The following is a 22,697-nucleotide window of genomic DNA, read 5'->3' on the forward strand; positions in this document are numbered from 1 at the left end:
CCGAAAAAATAGAAATATTAAAAAAGGTAGGAAGATTTTTCTGTTTAGCAAAAGTCACAAAAAGCAGATTTCAGAGTACCTGATGGCTCAACACAAAAGTTTTGTCTCAAGTACAGGTAGTATTGAGGATCAGTAGACAATGTTCAAAACCATCGTACAATATGTGTTAGATGAGTATGTGCCAAGCAAGATCGTAAGAGATGGAAAAGAGCCACCGTGGTACAACAACCGAGTTAGAAAACTGATGCGGAAACAAAGAGAACTTCACAGCAAACATTAACATAGCCAAAGCCTTGCAGACAAACAAAAATTACGCAAAGCGAAATGTAGTGTGAGGAGGGCTATGTGAGAGGCGTTCAATGAATTCGAAAGTAAAGTTCTATGTACTGACGTGGCAGAAAATCCTAAGAAATTTTGGTCTTATGTCAAAGCGGTAGGTGGATCAAAACAAAATGTCCAGACACTCTGTGACCAAAATGGTACTGAAACAGAGGATGACAGACTAAAGGCCGAAATACTGAATGTCTTTTTCCAAAGCTATTTCACAGAGGAAGACTGCACTGTAGTTCCTTCTCTAGATTGTCGCACAGATGAAAAAATGATATATATCGAAATAGACGACAGAGGGATAGAGAAACAATTAAAATTGCTCAAAAGAGGAAAGGCCGCTGGACCTGATGGGATACCAGTTCGATTTTACAAAGAGTACGCAAAGGAACTTGCCCCCCTTCTTGCAGCGGTGTACCGAAGGTCTCTAGCAGAACGTTGCGTTCCAAAGGATTCGAAAAGGGCACAGGTCATCCCCGTTTTCAAGAAGGGACGTCGAACAGATGTGCAGAACTATAGACCTATATCTCTAACGTCGATCAGTTGTAGTATTTTGCAACACGTATTATGTTCGTGTATAATGACTTTTCTGGAGACTAGAAATCCACTCTGTAGGAATCAGCATGGGTTTCGAAAAAGACGGCCGTGTGAAACCCAGCTCGCGCTATTCGTCCACGAGACTCAGAGGGCCATAGACACGAGTTCACAGGTAGATGCCGTGTTTCTTGACTTCCGCAAGGCATTCGATACAGTTCCCCACAGTCGTTTAATTAACAAGGTAAGAGCGTATGGATTATCAGACCAATTGTGTGATTGGATTGAAGAGTTCCTGGACAACAGAGCACGGCATGTCATTCTCAATGGAGAGAAGTCTTTCGAAGTAAGATGATTTCAGGTATGCCGCAGGGGAGTGTCGTAGGACCGTTGCTATTCACAGTATACATAAATGACCTTGTGGATGACATCGGAAGTTCACTGAGGCTTTTTGCGGATGATGCTGTGGTATATAGAGAGGTTGTAACAATGGAAAATTGCACTGAAATGCAGGAAGATCTGCAGCGAATTGACGCATGGTGCAGAGAATGGCAATTGAATCTCAATGTAGACAAGTGTAATGTGCTGCGAATACATAGAAAGAAAGATCCCTTATCATTTAACTACAATATAGCAGGTCAGCAACTGGAAGCAGTTAATTCCATAAATTATCTGGGAGTACGCATCAGGAGTGATTTAAAATCGAATGATCATATAAAGTTGATCGTCGGTAAAGCAGATGGCAGACTGAGATTGATTGGAAGAATCCTAAGGAAATGCAATCCGAAAACAAAGGAAGTAGGTTTCAGTACTCTTGTTCAGCCACTGCTTGAATACTGCTCAGCAGTGTGGGATCCGTACCAGATAGGGTTGATAGAAGAGATACAGAAGATCCAACGGAGAGCAGCGCGCTTCATTACAGGATCATTTAGTAATCGCGAAAGCGTTACGGTGATGATAGATAAACTCCAGTGGAAGACTCTGCAGGAGAGACGATCAGTAGCTCAGTACGGGCTTTTGATGAAGTTTCGAGAACATACCTTCACCGACGGGTCAAGCAGTATATTGCTCCCTCCTACGTATATCTCGCGAAAAGACCATGAGGATAAAATCAGAGAGATGAGAGCCCACACAGAGGCATACCGACAATCCTTCTTTCCAAGAACAATACGAAACTGGAATAGAAGGGAGTACCGATAGAGGTACTCAAGGTACCCTCTGGCACACACCGTCAGATGGCTTGCGGAGTATGGATGTAGATTTAGAACTAAGGCATTCCCTGATCCAATACCATGGTTGGACTTGTACTGGGGAAATATGATTCTGTGATTATCGTTGTACACAGAAATTCACTGCATGAAGCACGGAGTGGCACACTTTGCGAAACCTTGTCAGCTTCTGGAAGGCACTTTCCCACAGGTTTGAATTGTTGAATCTTTTTCCCCTCCGTCACTTCTCATGTTCGGGCAAGCGGATTTCCTGGTCTTTTAAATAGCACTTAGGAAATCACTGTATCCATGTGATCTCAACTACCCGGCAACAAAACGCTCAGCACAGGAGACAAGACTTCGTTTCCTCCAAGCTATGCTATTTCTGTAAAGTCTTGGTATCTCTGTCCAACACGCATTCGCGAAATATAACTGGAATCCCCGTATGTTCTATTAGACATCCTTTCAGCAGTGATACCATAGAATGTAGAGAAACCCTAGTCCATGAGTAAAGTGAGGCGAAAGACATGGGCTGCGGCACTTCCGAAAATGGATATGATATATGGACTATGTGATAAAAAGAATCCAGACACCTGGCTGAAAAATGACTTACAAGCTCGTGGCGCCCTCCATGAGTAATGCTAGAATTCAGTATGGTGTCGGTCCATCCTTAACCTTGATGACAGCTTCCACTCTCGTAGGCATATTTTCAATCAGGTGCTGGAAGGTTTCTTGGGGAATGGCAGCCCATTCTTCACGGAATGCTGCACTGAGGAGAGGCATCGATGTCGGTCGGTGAGGCCTGGGACCAAGTCGGCATTCCACATGGTTCAAATGGCTCTGAGCACTATGGGACTTAACTGCTTTTGTCATCAGTCCCCTAGAACTTAGAACTACTTAAACCTAACTAACCTAAGGGCATCACACACATCCATGCCCGAGGCAGGATTCGAACCTGCGATCGTAGCGGTCGCGGGGCTCCAGACTGCAGCGCCTAGAACCTTCTCGGCCACTCTGGCCGGCGGGCATTCCAAAACATCCCATAGGTGTTCTATAGGATTCAGGTCAGGACTCTGTGCAGGCTAATCAATTACAGGGATGTTATTGTCGTGTAACCACTCCGCCACAGCCCTTGCATTATGAAAAGGTGCTCGATCGTGTTGAAAGATGCAGTCGCTATCCCCGAATTGCTTTTCAACACTGGGAAGCAAGCAAGTGCTTAAAACATCAATATATGCCTGTGCTGTGATAGTGCCACGCAAAACAACAAGGGATGCAAGCCCCCTCCACGAAAAGACGACCATACCATAACGCCATTGCCTCCGAATTTGTTGGCACTACGCACGCTGGCAGATGACGTTCACTGGGCATTCACCATACCCATAACCTGCCATCGGTTCGCCACATTATGTACTGTAATTCGTCACTCCACTCAACGTTTTTCCACTGTTCAATCGTCCAATGTTTACGCTCCTTACACCAAGCGAGGTGTCGTTTGGCATTTACCAGTGTGATGTGTGGCTTATGAGCAGCTACTCGACCATGACATCCAACTTTTCTCACCTCCCGCGTAACTGTCATAGTACTTGCAGTGGATCCTGATGTAGTCTGGAATTCGCGTGTGATGATCTGGATAAATGTCTGTCTATTACACATTACGACCTTCTTCAACTGTCGGCGATCTCTGTCAGTCAACAGCCGAGGTCGGCCTGTACGCTTTTCTGCTGTACGTGTCCCTTTTTTCCACTTCGCTATAAGATCGGAAACAGTGGCCCACTCTTAGCCGTGATGACAGCTTCCGCTCTTGCAAGCATGCGTTCAGTCAGGAGAGTGGAAATCTCGTGTACAAACGTATGACACAAGTAATACCCAATCACTTGACTACGTTCGAAGTCCGTGTGTTCCACGGTGCGCCCCATTCTGCTCTCTCACGATGTCTAATGACTACTGACCTCGGTAATATGATTTACCTGACGATAGGTGGCAGCACAATGCACCTCATATGAAAAACGTATGTTTTTGGAGGTTTCAGGATACTTTTGATCACATAGTGTTAGAAGAAACCTGCTCAGAATTTGATTAAAAGATTAAATGGAGAAAGGAAACCTGCTACTATGAAGAGTGAAATAACGACGAATAAAATATTTCATCAGTGTCATGTTAACGGAAAGACCGAAGAAAAATTGCCAAGGCCTAAGATGACACGAACAGACATATTCAATACCCCATTTTCTCTAAAAGAGCGTGACTACCGTCTAAGAAACATGAAAAATGAAAACTTGTGGGGATAGATGACATATGTACAGAACGAATGAAGTACTTTGCTACTGAGCAAAACAATAAGTATTAGAACAATTTAGTAAATGTCACCGTACATGTATTAGCCAAAAAAAAATGTGGAGGAACTCCTAAATGATTGCACTTTTGAAGCCATGAAACAATGCTAATGTAATTAACAGCTATAGGCAATTTTTTTCTCTGTTAAGTAGATACAAGAACAGGACAAACCTTGCTCATGTGTTGGTATATATTAATGTAACACACAAACAATTTAGCATAAAATTTCTAATGTATTAGAACAATTCAGCATTATGGTGTTTAAAGAAAACAACTTGGATAACATATCTACTGAAAAATTTACATACAACCTTTTTACCATCTGGGCGTAGATACAGAGAGTGTTTCATAATTCATGTTACACACTTCTAGAGGTTGTAGAGGGGACTTAGTAGAACAGGTTTTACATAGAAACCCATGTCCGGAAACGTCACCCAACGAAGCTACAGAGCGCCGGCGCCTATATGTGTATATATGTATATATGTTTATATACTGGGTAATTCCTTGATGATGTTACAAACTTTCATGGACGTTGGAGACGATTAAATGTATCAGTTTGAGGTGAGGGTCCTTGTGACGAAAACGAACGAGTCGAAAGCTATAAGCGAAAATCATTCTGATACCTTTGACATCGGTACTGTTATTGCTAAGAATGTAGGCCATGTAACTTTCAGAGGTGGTAGTATGGACTAACACAAGAAAAAAATGTGTTGCAAACCTGAGCAGCTAGAGCATTTGTTCATCTTCGCTAGTGTGAAACACATCTCTTCATTGAACAACTGCGCATAGCTCTTAAGGTATGCATTTGAAAGGCCATGTTCACTAGACATTTTTCCTTGTTTTGGTCCATGCTACCATCTCAGAAAGTTAACCACCGTACAATCTTAGCAATAACAATACCTGTAAGAGGTATCAGAACGGTTTTCGATTATAACTTTCGACTTGTTCGTTTTCGGTACAGGAAACCTTAACTCAAATAGATACTTTTATCCTTCTCCGCCATCGTTGAAAGTTTGTAACTTCATCACGGAATGATCTAGTACATACATACATTTACAGCCGCCAGCATCTGTAACAGGATCACGATTCCGGACATGGATTCCTATGTGAAACTTGATCTAAGTCCCCTTTACAACCTCTAGAAGTGCGTAACATGAATTGTGTTACTTCCTGTATACTCATCCAGAAGACACATGTTTGTTAGTGGTCTGCTGTACTATACCTCTTGACTATATTATACATTTTGTAATTTCTAACTTTAGGCTACACTATAGTATAAGACATTACACTTCACAACACTACTAGAAAGGCTGGACATACCTCAACAAGCTGGTAACGAATTTCGAAACAGCGGCTGTACTGAGCTCGAGGTCGACAGTGCTATAGACATTAGCCTTTATCTTTCCAGCTTGCAAACACGAAAACTGTAGTCTTACTACATTTGCATAATTCGACCTATTATCTTATCTTGCTTCAACGAAGACAGAGGGTGTTATACGTGGCTTTCAACAATATAGATATGAAGACACACTTCGCAGTTACAATTTTTCGTTTCAAAACACATTTACTCATTTTGGGAAGAAAAAGTTTTTATATCATTCTACCTTTGTAATCGTATTTCTTTTGTTTTGCAAACAGACATATCTTGAGCATAAAATAAGCTTTACATAGTTTCAGCAGAAAAATTTCAAAGCATCGTAATGAGCCAATCGTAATCCCAAAACTATATAATTAAATCCTATATTAAGCCAAGCACCATGCATTTGTGATAACTTCTGCATATGGTGTGTACCAAAGAGCAATAAAATGATTGCATTTCATTTGGTAGGTTGATTACACTATCTACATGGGTTGTACGCAATACACAAACAAACCAGATTTCTGCATCTTCTGCAAACAGCACTCCACTTTCCAATGGATGGTCCCTCCACCCTCCGTGAAAAGTTGTAGGTCCACCAGGATTATGATACCTCGACCCCTATCTCTGGCTCGCAGCAACCTCGAAAGAGGAAGCCACCATTACTCTCCCTCCCCCTTTCGAAAGACTGACATTCCCCCACACATCTCCTCGTATGAACAGGTAACAAACAAAAACGCCTTTGAAGATGACTGCATCAACATGAAACTACATCTACATCTACATAAATACTCCGCAATCCACCATACGGTGCGTGGCGTAGGGTACCTCGCACCACAACTAGCATCTACTCGCCTTGTTCCACTCCCAAACAGAATGAGGGAAAAATGACGTCCTATATGCCTCTGTATGAGCCCTAATCTCTCTTATCTTATCTTTGTGGTCTTTCCGCGAAATATAAGTTGGCGACAGTAAAATTGTACTCCTGTCAGCCTCAAATGCTTGTTCTTTAAATTTCCTCAGTAGCGATTCACGAAAAGAACGTCTCCTTTCCTCCAGAGACTCCCACCCGAGTTCCTGAAGCAGTTCCGAAACACTCGCGTGATGATCAAACCTAAAAGTAACAAATTTAGCAGCTCGCCTCTGAATTGCTTCTATGTCCTCCCTCAATCCGACCTGATAGGGATCCCAAACGCTCGAGCAGTACTCAAGAATAGGACGTATTAGTGTTTTATAAGCGGTCTCCTTTGCAGATGAACCACATCTTCCCAAAATTCTACCAATGAACCGAAGACGACTATCCGCCTTCCCCACAACTGCCATTACATGCTTGTCCCCCTTCATATCTCTCTGCAGTGTTACGCCCAAATATTTAATCGACGTGACTGTGCCAATCGCTACACTACTAATGGAGTATTCAAACATTACGGGATTCTGTTTCCTATTCATCTGCATTAATTTACATTTATCTATATTTAGAGTTAGCTGCCATTCTTTACACCAATCACAAATCCTGTCCAAGTCATCTTGTATCCTCCTACAGTCACTCAACGACAACACCTTCCCGTACACCACAGCACCCGGCCTCCACTCTATCCAAAAGATCATTTATATAGATAGAAAACAACAGCGGACCTACCACACTTCCCTGGGGCACTCCAGATGATACCCTCATCTCCGATGAACACTCATCATCGAGGACAACGTACTGGGTTATATTACCTAAGAAGTCTTCGAGCCACTGACATATTTGGGAACTAATCCCATATGCTTATTCCTTAGTTAGGAGTCTGCTGTGGGGCAACGAGTCAAACGCTTTCCGGAAGTCAATGAAGATGGCATCCGTCTGATACCCTTCATCCATGGTTCGCAAGATATCATGTGAAAAAAGGGCGAGTTGCGTTTCGCAGAAGCGATGCTTTCTAAAGCCGTGCTGATGCATGGACAGCAACTTCTCTGTCTCAAGGAAATTCATTATATTCGAACTGAGAATGTGTTCGAGAATCCTGCAACAAACCGATGTTAAGGATATTGGTCTGTAATTTTGAGGATCCGTCCTTCTACCCTTCTTATATACAGGCGACACCTGCGCTTTTTTCCAGTCGCTCGGCACTTTACGTTGGGCAAGAGATTCGCGATAAATGCAAGCTAAGTACGGAACCAATGCAGTAGAGTACTCTCTGTAAAACCGAACTGGAATCCCATCAGGACCTGGCGATTTATTTATTTTCAACTCATTCAGCTGCTTCACAACCCCAGGGATGTCTATCACTATGACCCCCATGTGGGAATCTGCACGAGACTCAAGCGGCGGTATATTTGTACGATCCTCCTGCGTGAAAGATTTCTCAAATGCTAAATTTAAAATTTCAGCTTTCGTTTTGCTGTCTTCCGTTGCCAGCCCAGACTGATCAGTGAGTGACTGGATGGAACTACAATATGAACAGATTCTCCCTCATGGTCTTTCTAGCAATGAAATCACAATGTGCAGCATTTGTATGATGTCCTTCATACCTCTTCCGTAAGTTACAGCCCTGAAGTAGTTTTACACTCTACTTACGCTGAACAAAATTTCGTAACACTCTGCATCCTTCTTTCTTACTTCTGATATGTCAACCAATACTGTATCTTGCATGTACACAGTACAAGATCCTTTTGATTCTCATTCTCCTTCCCTTTGCGCTTGAAGCGCTGAATCTGGAACACTTTGAAAAGGTCATAGGTGTCTGATGTGACCTATAGTCGTTCGAATTGGCACCAAGCTTCAGTATACAGTTATTCATCGAAGTCTTTACCATTGCAGTTGCTTGCTGGTTTGGAATGGTGATCATTGCTGCATATTATGAGAAATTAATAATAGTCAGAACATAATAATTTCCCACTATCATCTGGCTAAATGGTCCTAAAATATCCAGTCCTATCATCTCAAAACCCTTCATTGCCCCTGGTAACATCCGAAGCAGTGCTCGCTGATAGCTCAGATCTGCTAGCTATACACATGGTAAGTACTGGTGTACATCCATTTCCTTGTCCCTCGCTAGTAACATTCTGCCACTCTTCAACCGACCGCCCTATCACCACCATGCCTAGACAGCATGAGATCATGCACTTCCTTCAATATTTCTTCCTTTAGCTTAACAGATAGTACTATCTATGACCCCAGTTTCACTGACCTCAGATCTGCTAGCTGTACACATGGTAAGTACTGGTGTACATCCATTTCCTTGTCCCTCACTAGTAACATTCTGCCACTCTTCAACCGACCGCCCTATCACCACCATGCCTAGACAGCATGAGATCATGCACTTCCTTCAATATTTCTTCCTTTACCTTAGCAGATAGTACTATGTATGACCCCAGTTTCACTGACCTGCATAGCAAATTTCGTGCATAATTTACTGCAGCTGGGTCATAAACAGCTTGCAATCTGCATCAGCAACCTGCACTGTCAATCATTCTGCTAAGGTGTGACACAGTGCCTGTAACATCCTGCTCAATATGTCGACGTTTCCATGCCTCCTGCTTTGTTTATTGAGTATCTGAAAGTCAAACTCACAAAGTCTCAATGTCCACCTTGTAAGTATACCTGAAGGACCATTCAACCATGACAACCACTTAAATGCTGCACGATCCATTACCACCTTGAATGTTTTATCATACAGGTAATATCTAAAATATATAACCCATGCATCAGGCTCAACATCTCCTCTATTGTGGAATAATTCTTATCAGCTTTGTTCACCTACTGTGAGGTGTAAAGCACAGTAAGTTCTTAATCATGTATTATCTGACTCAAAACACACCCGAACACCTGGTTGGGAGTGTCACATGATATTATGAACTCCTCGTAATGCAGAAATATCAACACTATACTCAGTGTAAAGCCTCTTTTAGCTTCTCAAACACAACTTCGCACTCTGTTGCCCACTCAAATTTTACACCCTTTTTTTAATAATTGTGTAAGTGGTTATGCAAACTTATGAAAATTGCTTCACAAACTTTCTATAGTAATAGATCAACGTCAAAATGATTATAGCTACTTACTTGTTGGAGGAGTTGGGAAATCCCTCACCACATTTATTAATTTTGGGTCTGTCCTTACCCCATCCTGACAAATCACATGTCCAAATAACTAACTCGTCCAGGGCAAAGTGACCCTTTTCCATACTTAAAGTAAGACATATGGCACATAAGCCAATTAACAGTTGCCTCAACTGTCGCACATGACCCTTCATATCCGTTTTGTATTGTTGAGATACACCATAAATTGCAGAGACTTCGAACCCCTCTGACAACTGCTGAAATGTGGCCGGTGCATTTTTCGACCTGAATGGCATTCACTGATACTGGTATTGGCCAGAGAGGACAGAAAACACAGTTTTTGGCCAGTCCTCTGGAATCATCTCCAACTGATGATTCCCACTCCTCAGTTCTATTATATAGAAGTATTAGTGCTACCCAAAGTTTTCACGAGTTTCCGTCATTGTTTTACTATTCAGATCTTGATAGTCCAACAAAATTCTATAGCTTTTTGTTCCATCCATCGACTTTTTGGATACAACGACGATGGCTGCTCCCGAAGGGCTAGAGGTCTACTCTATTACGCCATTGCTCATTTGGTGGTTAATGAAGTCCTCCATAAGTGACTATAAATACTGAAATATGCAACACAGTTCCCATTGTATAGGTGCTTTATTCTCTGTTGAAATTCTGTTTTGCAGTATGGATGATGCTGGTAATAGGCCCTGAGGGTTAAATAGATCCTCAAATTTCAGTAATAAATCTTCTTTTTCTAATCTTTCTGTTTGCTTCAAATGCCCTACCTTGGCACGTAATGCATGTAAAGTGTATGGTTATGACCCACATGTAATGTGCCTAATTGTCATTGTCTTAAACATTTAAGCTCGCTTCCAACAATCCTTTTGTTAGCTCACCTCATCAGCGTCAAAGTTATCTAAACTGATGGGTACCATGCGCTCTCCATTCATCTACTGTGTGTGTACAGTACTTCTCTGTGAAAAACATCATGATGCATCAAATACATCATTCTCTTCTAGTGGCTTTATCACACACAACATGTCAACAGGCAATTCTGGTCCCACACTCACCCAAAGTAGCTTCCCTGAACCTTCTGATACTATATTATTTGAATTAAGCCTTAGTGATTTTGTCTGCGGTTTAACTGGTTTGTCGCAAAGAGACGATTCTTGCGACTGTATTTCACTGGTGACAGCTTCCCCCAGTTGGAACATTGTCCCCTTGAGTTCCACTATTCGTTGTTGAAGTTCAGTTTTGGCATGATGCTTGAATAGCAAGTCTAGCACTAGGATTGCACAGTAACCTTCACTTAAATGAGGGACCACTTCCACGCACTGCTGACATGGTTCCGCCCCATCCTGAAAGTTTAATATTACTCAGATGAGTGATTTCACAGCAATCTCTCCCACCCCACGCAGACTATGACATGGTGGGTTTAGCGGCTTCCTACCTATGAGGTCCAGACTTGTCACTGACATATGCATCCCTGTGCTCAACAAAAATTTATGCTCCTTACCTCTTCCAACTCTTACTATGCCATACTCCACCTCTGAGTGCATTTTTGCAGCATTAAAATTTAATAAGAATCCTTGAGGCTCCTATTTGCATTTAACGCATGAATATTCTGCCCCTGTCTATTTCGCTTCTTGCTTCTATAATCCCGTTGCTGGTGTCCAGCCAAACAATACTTCTCTGATTATGGCTGATGATACTTTCAATGGACATTACCTTGACGTCTACTCCCATGACACCTTATGTCAGTAGACAAAACACATTGTCCATTGCTCACAGCTTCCTGCTCCATAGCTATTCAAATGGCAGCATTCAGGTCTTTTAAGTTACCTGTACAAATCCTCTTAGGTATATCTGGTGGCAGGACCCTCAGGAAAGCATTTAGTGTCCTAGTTCTGCTACCTGGAATAACCTTATTCGCTTCATTACCTCCCATTTATTCTTACATATACCCATTGATTTTCTTATCCTATCACTGAAACTCTTATAGAATTGCCAGAACCTTTATCCTAATGGTTGAAATGTTAGTGCTTTCCGTAACTCTTCATTATATCTCACTAACGCTTTAGCCTCCCCCGTATAGTCACAATTTATCCATCTGTAACAGCTGAGCACTGGACCAAAACCTAGTCCTTGCTGTTGCTTCCAGATCATCCAGGAAGAACAATAGATGTTCAGTTGGGTTGCCAGAAAAGGGAGTAATCAAACAGGCGGTGGCTGGATCCACCAATGAACTAGACCAACTAGAGAATGTGCTACCGTCCTCCATTGCAACCATTTGCCTAAGCATCTTCGCCTTATCCTCCAATAATTAACAGCTGAATTACCTCCTGCCTGGAAACATCCTGCATTGCGACTTTGTCTTGTGGAACCTTTATCCTCAATACACCACCATGTGCACTAACACAACAATACAAGAACAATAAACACCTTACGTCTAACCACACGTTAGTTTGATTCGGTACAGTGCATAGCAGAATGGCCATAACGGTGGTACGTGAAACATTCCACTGATACCGACTCAGTACATGGTGCGCTGTGCCCTAACTGTTTGTGCTGCGAGACCCTTATTGGTTGCAAATAGTGCGCTTTAGCATTGACATGTAATTGCGACAAATAATCCAGTTCCTACAACATTGTAAATGTTACTGTCAAGTTATGATGGCAGTCTCGCCTTTAATTCATCTCCGCTGCACACAAAAATAAGCACTATGTCTTCAGGTCACGAGTGGCCTACCGAGACCATCCGACCGCCGTGTCATCCTCAGAGGATGCTGATAAGAGGGGTGTGGGGTCAGCACACCGCTCTCCCAGTCGTACGATGGTATTCTTGACCGAAGACGCTACTATTCGGTCGAGTAGCTCCTCAATTGGCATCACGAGGCTGAGTGCACCCCGAAAAATGGCAACAGCGCATGGCGGATGGATGGTCACCCATCCAAGCGCCGGCCACGCCCAACAACACTTAACTCCGGTGATCTCACGGGAACTGGTGTATCCACTGCGGCAAGGCCGTTGCGGCACACAAAAATAAGGGAAGAAAAACAAAACAGTTCGTCCACTCACTTTGTTGCAACACTCTTCTCGATGCCAACCGCTATGGCAGCGGCGTGATCCTAGGTCTGGCTACCAATGTCCATCTCAGATACTTATGACGCTAAAATGTAGAGACCAGGAGTGGGTGAGCTCTGCAGTGACACGGCTGAGTTGAGGCAGTGCGTCGTTGTTCTCAGTTTACATTGCTGGTTTGCACATTTTTTATATGTACAACATTAACTTACATTCCCAGATTACAAATTTTCTGTATATCTACAACATATTAGCTACAATTACACCTACAACCATTAAGTTACTGTTAAATCAGCTGTTGCACACACAACAATGACACCATGCAAGAATGCCCTGGTCATCAGTCCCCTAGAACTTGGAACTACTTAAACCTAACCAACCTAAGGACAACACACAACACCCAGCCATCACGAGGCAGAGAAAATCCCTGACCCCGCCGGGCATCGAACCCGGGAACCCGGGCGCGTGAAGTGAGAACGCTACCGCACGACCACTTTGTTTTGTTTTTTTTTAGCCCCCATAACCGCTTTTTTTTCTTTTTTCGCTGATATGAAACTTCCTGGCAGATTAAAACTGTGTGCCCGGCCGAGACTCGAACTCGGGACCTTTGCCTTTCGCGGGCAAGTGCTCTACCAACTTTTTTTTTAATATATAACTGCACCCTAAGCAGGAATCATACCCCTAGATCATCTTTTTCTTCTTTCGCTTTTTTTTTTTACCTGACCTCTTTCACTTCAGGTGTTGGCTCTTATCACCCTTATCACCCCCAAAATCCTATCTAACATAAAAAAAACAATATGTTGGCACCGCCACTTTCACCGTAACTTAACCTACTCTCTTTTTTCTCTTTTTGTAATTTTTGTTTTAACTAATATATAAAGAAACTGAATAAATCGCCTTTCCGTGACCAACTGTCCAATACCCGTACAACAGAAGAACACGAAATCAAGCAAGCACTTCTGATTTCTTTTATGTTACAGCTTCTGGCAAAATTAGTTTTCCTGAGACACTTTGATTGCCATACTACAAAAATAAATACATAAATAAATGCTAACTTAATTATAATGAAGCAAAATTAGTATCGACTCGCTGTAGTGTTGTGCATCAACCGAAATTGCCGCTTCATTATGGCAAAGTGTGAAGTAAGAAACTTTGAAACAAAACTTTGTATTTTCGACTCGTTTTAAGGTTGTGGTGCTCTTCCATTATATACTGTATGTAGTCGTCTATACTCGCATGCGTATTCGTAACTGCAAAATATGCAAACTGGCCGATGATCCAAGTGTAGCTATTGTGCTTTGTTGCAGGAAAGAAATGCCATTCTGGTTGAAGTACATCTTTAAGTGTTATAGCAGAGTCTGTAGTTCTAGTAATTATTGCGAGTTTTTTCCTAGTCCAGTTCCATATGTGGTATTGGTCTCGGCAATTGAGAATGTGTGCCAAGGTATCTACAGTATGGCAATGATCGCAGTATGGACTCTGCTTCATTTTGATATTGTGCAGCTTTTCACCTGTGGGGACCTTCTCGTTTACAATGTCATACCAAGTGGACACTACTTTGGAGTGGAGGATAAGATTGTTAATGTTTTTCCAGACGTTACTCCAGTTGACCGCTGGATATTTCACTTCCATTGGGTTTTGCCTATGGTGTCTCCTGCGGTGGTAATAGGTCCTTCTGGTGTTAAGCAGCTGTGAAGTATCTTGAATATAGCTCATTTCCAGGTAGTAAGTCCGGACGTGATCGAGTTGAGCGCTGATGCGACCAACATCGACTGGGGCCTTTTTGCTCGTTGGGGCTAACCTGTTGAATAACGTTTTCGTAATTGTGGGGTGGGGTGTCTGCAGTATTTTGCGGATTCGGTCCATATATATGGCAATGCATTGTTTCTTGATGTCTTTGACGCCCAAACCACCAGCGGCGCGGGTTAACACTATGGTTGGCATGATGTTTCCGCTCCATATGAACCAATATGCTGCAGCTAAAAGCTTATGCGCTGTATCCTGGGGTACTGGTAACACTGCTGCGATGTGATATATTTTGCTTAGCGCATAGCTGTTAATCAAGAGAGCTCTCTGTATCCGACTGAGCGTTCTGGTTTTGTGTTCACGGAGAGTAGCCCTGAATATATTTAGTTTATGGTCCCAGTTGGCTACTGTCATCTCTCTTGGGTTTGCCATTAGAATCATACCTAAGTGGTTCGTCTTCTTTGTCCTTTGTAGACATGTTCTTTGAATTGTCTCCATATGGGGTCCGACAGGTAAAATTTTCGATTTGTGTTCATTGAGTTTGGCTCCGGAAGAAGTGGCGTAAGCGTGGATTATTTGTTGAACGACTTCCATTTCTGAGTGCGTGTTAATTACTACACTGATGTCATCAGCATAAGCGTGACACACCGTTTTTGTACCCAACACCTGAAGACCTTGTAACCTGTGATGCAGGGTTAACAGTAACGGTTCTATGGCGATTGCGTATAGTGCCATAGAAAGGGGGCAGCCTTGTCTCACTGATTGCTTGATCGGGACTGGTGAACTTAGCTGACCATTAATTTTGATTCGAGAGGAAGTTCCGACTATACATTTGCGTATGATCTGAATAAAATGAGCACTGAATCCCATCCGTTGCATTACAGTTAGTAGAAAGTGGTGGCTGATGCGGTCAAAAGCCTTATCGAAGCCTAAAAACATGAGACCAACATTGCATTTACATAGCCACGACAAATATATTATGTCCCTATACTCACATAATGCATTCGACATTGATCTCCCTGGGACAGCATTCATTTGATAAGGACCAAGTACTTTCGGCAGTACCGTCTTCAGTCTACAATTGATGAGTCGGGTGAAGATTTTATAGTCGGAATTGAGTAGTGTTAGCGGTCGAAAATCCTTCAGCGTAGTGCTACGTGGTTTTTTGGGAATCAGGACAATCAGTCCTTCGGTAAACTGAGATGGCATCTGCACGTCTCCCAATAATTCATTGCATATTTTGGTGAATTTCAGTCCTATGATGTGCCAAAAACAAGCATAAAATTCTATGGGTAGGCCATCTAAACCAGCAGACTTCTTTGTAGGCGAATCTTTGATTATGGCACATACACTCCTGGAAATTGAAATAAGAACACCGTGAATTCATTGTCCCAGGAATGGGAAACTTTATTGACACATTCCTGGGGTCAGATACATCACATGATCACACTGACAGAACCACAGGCACATAGAAACAGGCAACAGAGCATGCACAATGTCGGCACTAGTACAGTGTATATCCACCTTTCGCAGCAATGCAGGCTGCTATTCTCCCATGGAGAAGATCGTAGAGATGCTGGATGTAGTCCTGTGGAACGGCTTGCCATGCCATTTCCACCTGGTGCCTCAGTTGGACCAGCGTTCGTACTGGACGTGCAGACCGCGTGAGACGACGCTTCATCCAGTCCCAAACATGCTCAATGGGGGACAGATCCGGAGATCTTGCTGGCCAGGGTAGTTGACTTACACCTTCTAGAGCACGTTGGGTGGCACGGGATACATGCGGACGTGCATTGTCCTGTTGGAACAGCAAGTTCCGTTGCCGGTCTATGAATGGTAGAACGATGGGTTCGATGACGGTTTGGATGTACCGTGCACTATTCAGTGTCCCCTCGACGACCACCAGAGGTGTACGGCCAGTGTAGGAGATCGCCCCCCACACCATGATGCCGGGTGTTGGCCCTGTGTACCTCGGTCGTATGCAGTCCTGATTGTGGCGCTCACCTGCACGGCGCCAAACACGCATACGACCATCATTGGCACCAAGGCAGAAGCGACTCTCATCGCTGAAGACGACACGTCTCCATTCGTCCATCCATTCACGCCTGTCGCGACACCACTGGAGGCGGGCTGCACGATGTTGGGGCGTGAGCGGAAGACGGCCTAACGGTGTGTGGGACCGTAGCCCAGCTTCATGGAGACGGTTGCGAATGGTCCTCGCCGATACCCCAGGAGCAACAGTGTCCCTAATTTGCTGGGAAGTGGCGGTGCGGTCCCCTACGGCACTGCGTAGGATCCTACGGTCTTGGCGTGCATCCGTGCGTCGCTGCGGTCCGGTCCCAGGTCGACGGGCACGTGCACCTTCCGCCGACCACTGGCGACAACATCGATGTACTGTGGAGACCTCACGCCCCACGTGTTGAGCAATTCGGCGGTACGTCCACCCGGCCTCCCGCATGTCCACTATACCCCCTCGCTCAAAGTCCGTCAACTGCACATACGGTTCACGTCCACGCTGTCGCGGCATGCTACCAGTGTTAAAGACTGCGATGGAGCTCCGTATGCCACGTCTAACTGGCTGACACTGACGGCGGCGGTGCACAAATGCTGCGCAGCTAGCGCCATTCGACGGCCAACACCGCGGTTCCTGGTGTGTCCGCTGAGCCGTGCGTGTGATCATTGCTTGTACAGCCCTCTCGCAGTGTCCGGAGCAAGTATGGTGGGTCTGACACACCGGTGTCAATGTGTTCTTTTTTCCATTTCCAGGAGTGTACTTCTTCCTCTGTGATGTAGGCTACAAGGTCGGCGTTGTCAGTCGGATGGACTGTGGATTGAATGTTGGATAAAAGCGGCTCACTTGCAGTCGCATCAGTCGCCGACGCGGCGTAAAACTCTGTATAATGTTGCACCACGTAGTTTTTCACTGTGACTTGTTAATCGTATTCGTTCCCCTGTTCATCACTGAGAGTGTGGATTAACTTTTGTTTACCTCTCTTGGCTTCCCGTATCATGTGATATAGGGACGTATTCTCTTGCGTCAGTTCAATCGGAGGACGTTATCGAACTTTTTTCCCCTCCAGTGATTGTCGTACCAACGCCGTTATTCTTGCTTTAGTGCGTTTTATTCGGGGGCTGTTTGCTACTAATCCCATGGGATCATCATATAGTTTGCGGAGGCAAAGAAAGTAATATTCCAAGCTGCGTTTTCGCCAGTACGCTTTCATGCGACCGTATCGTGCGATGCATTTTTTTATCTGTGGTTTCGCAGACTGTAGCCACCACATGATTCGTGTTGGATATCTGGATTGCGTCCGAAGACAACGCTGCCATGTATCTTGGATCTCCTGTTTCAGTACTGCGTCCTCCAAAAGTGACACGTTTAGCTGCCATACGCCCCTTCCCAGGAATGTTTTTTGTTTAGTGTGTTGCGCGGTTATATGAAATGCTCAGTGATCCGAGAAGTTAAGAGGCCAAATTTCGCAGTTACATTATGGATAAAACCTTTCGTTACATACAGCCTGTCTAGTCTGCTTGCCGAAGTACTGGATACGTACGTGTATCCCCGGGTGTGCGGGCGAAGATGGCACCAATCATCTATCATGTCTAGTCAGTTAGTTAACAACAACAGCTCCTCACAAAAGTTGAAGTTCGGGACTTGATCTTCTGGACGCAATACGCAGTTAAAATCTCCACTCAAAATTATGAGCAGTCGAGGATCCGTTATTAATGGGACAATTTCGTCCCGGAACAGGTTGCCCCTTGCTCGTTTTCCGCTGGATCCAGAGGGAGCATATATATTAACAAGAAGCGGATCATCTATTTGTGCAGTGATGCCCCGTCCAGATTCAAGTATTGCTTTTGCTGTACACTGTATGCCGTTTTTGAACAATATTCCCGTTCCACATTCATTGCCTATGTTTAAGATCGCCTCATATCCGTACATATCCGCTATTTTGGTCGTAACTACCTCTTGTAACATCGCTATGTCAATGTCGGCGGCATATAAGTAGTCCTTCACAGATTGTAACTTTACTTCTGAAACTATTCTGTTTACATTGAGCGTAGCGATTTTATACGCCTGCGTCATTCGGTAGTCCAACTAAGCGCATTCAGTGTCGTCAGACCAGGTCCACAGCGGTCAACAGTGTCCATTGGTTCTTCAATTGGAGGGGCGAGGTTCATCTGTACGTCCTCATTCGGGTTGGGGATGTCTGGTTTTCCGATGCCTGCCACGCCTTGCTTTCCGTTTCGATCTGTTTTCAGGATTTTTTTTTTTGGTACGGGAGAGTTTTTTTTCCAGTTCTTGAATCTCTTCAGGCCCCTGTTTTCGTGTTTACCGTTTAGGTTTCACCGGTTGCTGTCTGATGTTGTCTTCCTCAGCATGCTTCACATCTTCTAAGCGGGTGGTGCTTCGAGCCAAATTGTCGACCGTGCTCTTGGTGGATGATGGCGTCAATAGAGAAATCGGTTCACTATGAGGTTGCTCATTCCGGTATGGTTCTTGCATGTCATTCTCAACGGCGGAGGATTCGGAGAATTTGCTGTGGTTCCCAATATCTTTCGGTGTCTGTTGTGTTGAAACCGTTACCGCTGTCACGATTTCCTTAGGTTCGGGTGGTCTAGCTTCTGTTGTGTCAGTGGTGGCAATCTGGGCTTCTCGGGGTGGATGGTTCTCCGCGTGCACATCAGGGCTTGGGGTCAGGACTTGGCCGCGGGCAGCCGTAGCGTAAGTCGCTGGCAGCGGAGTCATAGCCGGCGGTCGCGGCGCCTCGCCAGCCGGCAGCTGCGCCACTCGCCGCTGTAAACACTCCGCGCGGACGTGGCCGGGAGAGTTGCACGCCGCGCACGTCCTCGGCTGGCAGTCGTGTATAACGATACCTCGGTATCCACACACGCTGATGTATGACGGTACATGTTTGTGCAAATCGGCCTTTAATTGTCTCACTCCGTTGAGAACTTGGTATTTGCGAGCGTTGGACCACCGTTCGGCAACATTGCTGAGAACTTTACCGTACGGCGCTGTCTCTGCGTTTATTTGTTCCGCCGGTACTTCGAATGGTAGTTCGAATATCCTGATAGTTCGTATTCCAAACCCTGCATGTGTTACGGTGACTTCGCCGACGTTTAGATCGCAATGTTTAAACTTCATAATTCCTCCGCAAGACTCAACTATTTTGTCACATAAGTTAGCATTCCTCAATTTCACAAATACAACGCTGCTCACTATCGAAAGATGCATTGCAATGACATCCTCTGAATCAACTCTCACTTCGTATTCCAACCAATCTTCGATTTCGTGTAGTTTAGGTCGGGTTAATTACGATCAAACGAGAATTTCAAAGTATCTTGTCCGTTCAAGTGAGCCATCACGAATTCATATTTCAAATTTCAATATGCGTAGACTTTCTGCAACGCTTAAATAAGCACTGCGACTTACCACGCCGAAGCAAAGCAGACCGCGGCGCACGAAACTCAGCACACGTCCGCACAGCACGGCTGACGCGGCGAGACTGTCCACGAGATCCGTCCTCGAGACGAATCCAGTGATGTGTAACAAAAAGGTTTTTGAAGGTCAACGAAGGTGACAAAAGGTGGTATGAAGGTCCATTTACAGAAGGTGTTCGAAGTGATGACCATTGCTATCAACGCAGTGCTGCACTCTTCTTATCGTGGATTGAGTGGTATTCCTTATCACATCGGCACTTATCGAAGCACATGCTCTGAAAATTCCCTCTCGTATATCGTGCAAATAGTAAATATTATTCGAATACGGCGTATCCATCTAACGTGCCATAGATGTGTAAACACCATTCGACGGTTTCGCAATACAACACTAACAGGAATGGTAAGACTAGTGTCGCCGAATAAAGTGAATGTGAATGATGTATTCCTTCGAAGAACAAGTCGATATGCTTCTCATTTACGGAGAATGCCAATGAAATTCAGTGAGAGACAGAGACTTATACGCTGGAAATATCCTCAACGTACCCACCCTACACCATACACAGACAGGTGTCATCGTACTGCCCATGTGTATACTTGTCTTTCTGCAAACAAGCCCATTTCCGATGCAAAATACATGATATGGCTGTATGATCCTAAACGACTAAGCAAACAATTGGTCGTTCCTCATGACTTCTAGCTGTGTGTGGCCGTGGGGATAATGCATGGCGTTGAGTATTCCCTCCCGAGCCCATACACTCCATATTCGCATGACAGTAGCGTTTTTTTTTATTTATTTGAGCTCTAGCCATCTGAAACACGCCTTTACACTGTATACGAGGTGTGTGAGAAACGTAATGAGATTAATTTTTGCTCTACCAAAGTATTTATTATTTTCAAACAACAATATTGTCCCCTTCAAAGCTGTTCCCTTCGGCAGCTAAACACCAGCTTGGTAGCAGCCCTGAAAGGCTTCAACTGGTAGCGCCTTTAACATGTTGGCAACACATTTCCGAATATTCTTTCAAGACTTTCGTATCCCGCCTGGAAGGCGGCGCGTAGGTCTGCTCCTGAGATCTGTAAAATAGGCCGAATGAAGGAAGCGAGTAGGAGCAGGTGAGGTAAAGCACTTCGGTACTGCAAGTAAAGTTAAAGTATAAATATATACAAACACATTACTTAACTTTTGGTACAGATGAGCACGTAGGTGTGAAGCCGTTAATGTATCGAAGCTAACAGTTACTAGAAGTTACAATGGCAAAGTCTATTATGGCTAGTCCCCCTACAAGTAGAAGCTAAGTCGCTAGGCCGTCTGCTCTTGATGAGCTGGGGAGAAAGTAGAGCTGCGCTCGTTGAGCTCCACAGCGTCGGCTAGAGGGCGCTGTGGTCGGCGTAGTTCGTCCGCTCTCATAGATCGAACCTATGAGAGTGCACCTACGCTGTGGCATCCGAACTATCGATGCCATAAAGACATTTTTCAATTTAGCGAAAGGAGAAAAGTCACAAGGGCCTGAGCAGGTGAACAGGGGGGCTGTGGAACAAGAGGAATGGTTTTTGAGATAAAAAATTCATTTGATGTAAGTGGTTGTCTGACGTGAGGTGTTCTCATGATGGGTCATCCACTTTTCTGCAATGTCCAGTATCACTCGATCACTATTTTCCTGAGCCTTTCAAGGACATCTTTGTAAAACAGTTGGTTGACAGTTTATCCTGACGGAACAAATCCCTTATGTACTGTAAAAAAAGCAAATGATTATTATTTTGGTTGGTCTTCGATTTGCTCCTTCGAGCATTTTCCGTGTGAGGAGATGTCTCAGCTTGGCACTCCTCATGTTGCGCTTTGTCTCAGCATCTTACTAAACAATCCAGAATGAACGCACGCGGTTCTTTGTTTGTCCTTGTGCTCAGTTGTGAAGTTTTATGGCACGATTTTGGCATAAATCATCCGCACGCGCAAAATTTCAGTCAAAATTTGATGTACGGTGAAAGTGTTTTAACAGGTCACCCACCATCTTTGTAGCTAAACGTCGGTCTGATCTCACAAGAGCACGCAGATGTTCGACGTTTCCGAAGGTTCTTTTTTTAAAAAAAAATAGTTTGAAGGTCTCGCTGAACGAGGTTCATCTTCAACGTGTTCTCGTCCTTCCAGAAATGATTTGTGCCAGCGAAAAACTTGTGCACTTGATAAGGAATGCTCCTCATAGGGCTGCTTCAACATTTCTGATGTCAGATTCGCGGATTCCCCAGGTTTAAATAAAACTTGATGCCATAACGTTCCTCTAAATTTCACTGCTCCATTTTCGAAACACGTAACAAAAACACAAATTCGCTCATGGCGCTCTCAAACATCACGTGATGACTGTAAGGAGCCGAACTCTTGACTGAGAATCTGGAAGGGATGAACACACTGGTCTACACAAGTGGAACAACACAATGTTGCCACCTTGGCGCCATGTATCGCATACCTACATATGGAACACTTCGAAGAAATGGCTCTCGAAACGGCGGTACGTGGGTGACTCGTTAGTGATCTGGCCGCATGGTGAAGGAAATCTACAATAATTTCTTAACCACATCAGCAGCATATATGACAATATTAAATTCACAGTGGAGGTGGAAGAAAACG

The 22,697-nt window shown here is 44.2% G+C and overlaps 1 protein-coding gene across 1 annotated transcript in view; it reads right to left on the minus strand.

The window, feature by feature from the left end:
• Positions 1-20,175, minus strand: part of LOC126298997 (glyoxylate/hydroxypyruvate reductase A-like) — a 108,359-nt gene extending 88,184 nt beyond the window's left edge. Inside the window, exon 1 of the mRNA XM_049990623.1 lies at positions 20,067-20,175. The gene's annotated coding sequence lies outside the window, so the exon portion shown is untranslated. The remainder of the gene's footprint in view (positions 1-20,066) is intronic.
• Between the last annotated feature and the right edge of the window lie 2,522 nt (positions 20,176-22,697).

This window comes from Schistocerca gregaria, chromosome X (genome assembly GCF_023897955.1).
Source record: "Schistocerca gregaria isolate iqSchGreg1 chromosome X, iqSchGreg1.2, whole genome shotgun sequence".
Taxonomy (NCBI): Eukaryota; Metazoa; Arthropoda; class Insecta; order Orthoptera; family Acrididae; genus Schistocerca; species Schistocerca gregaria.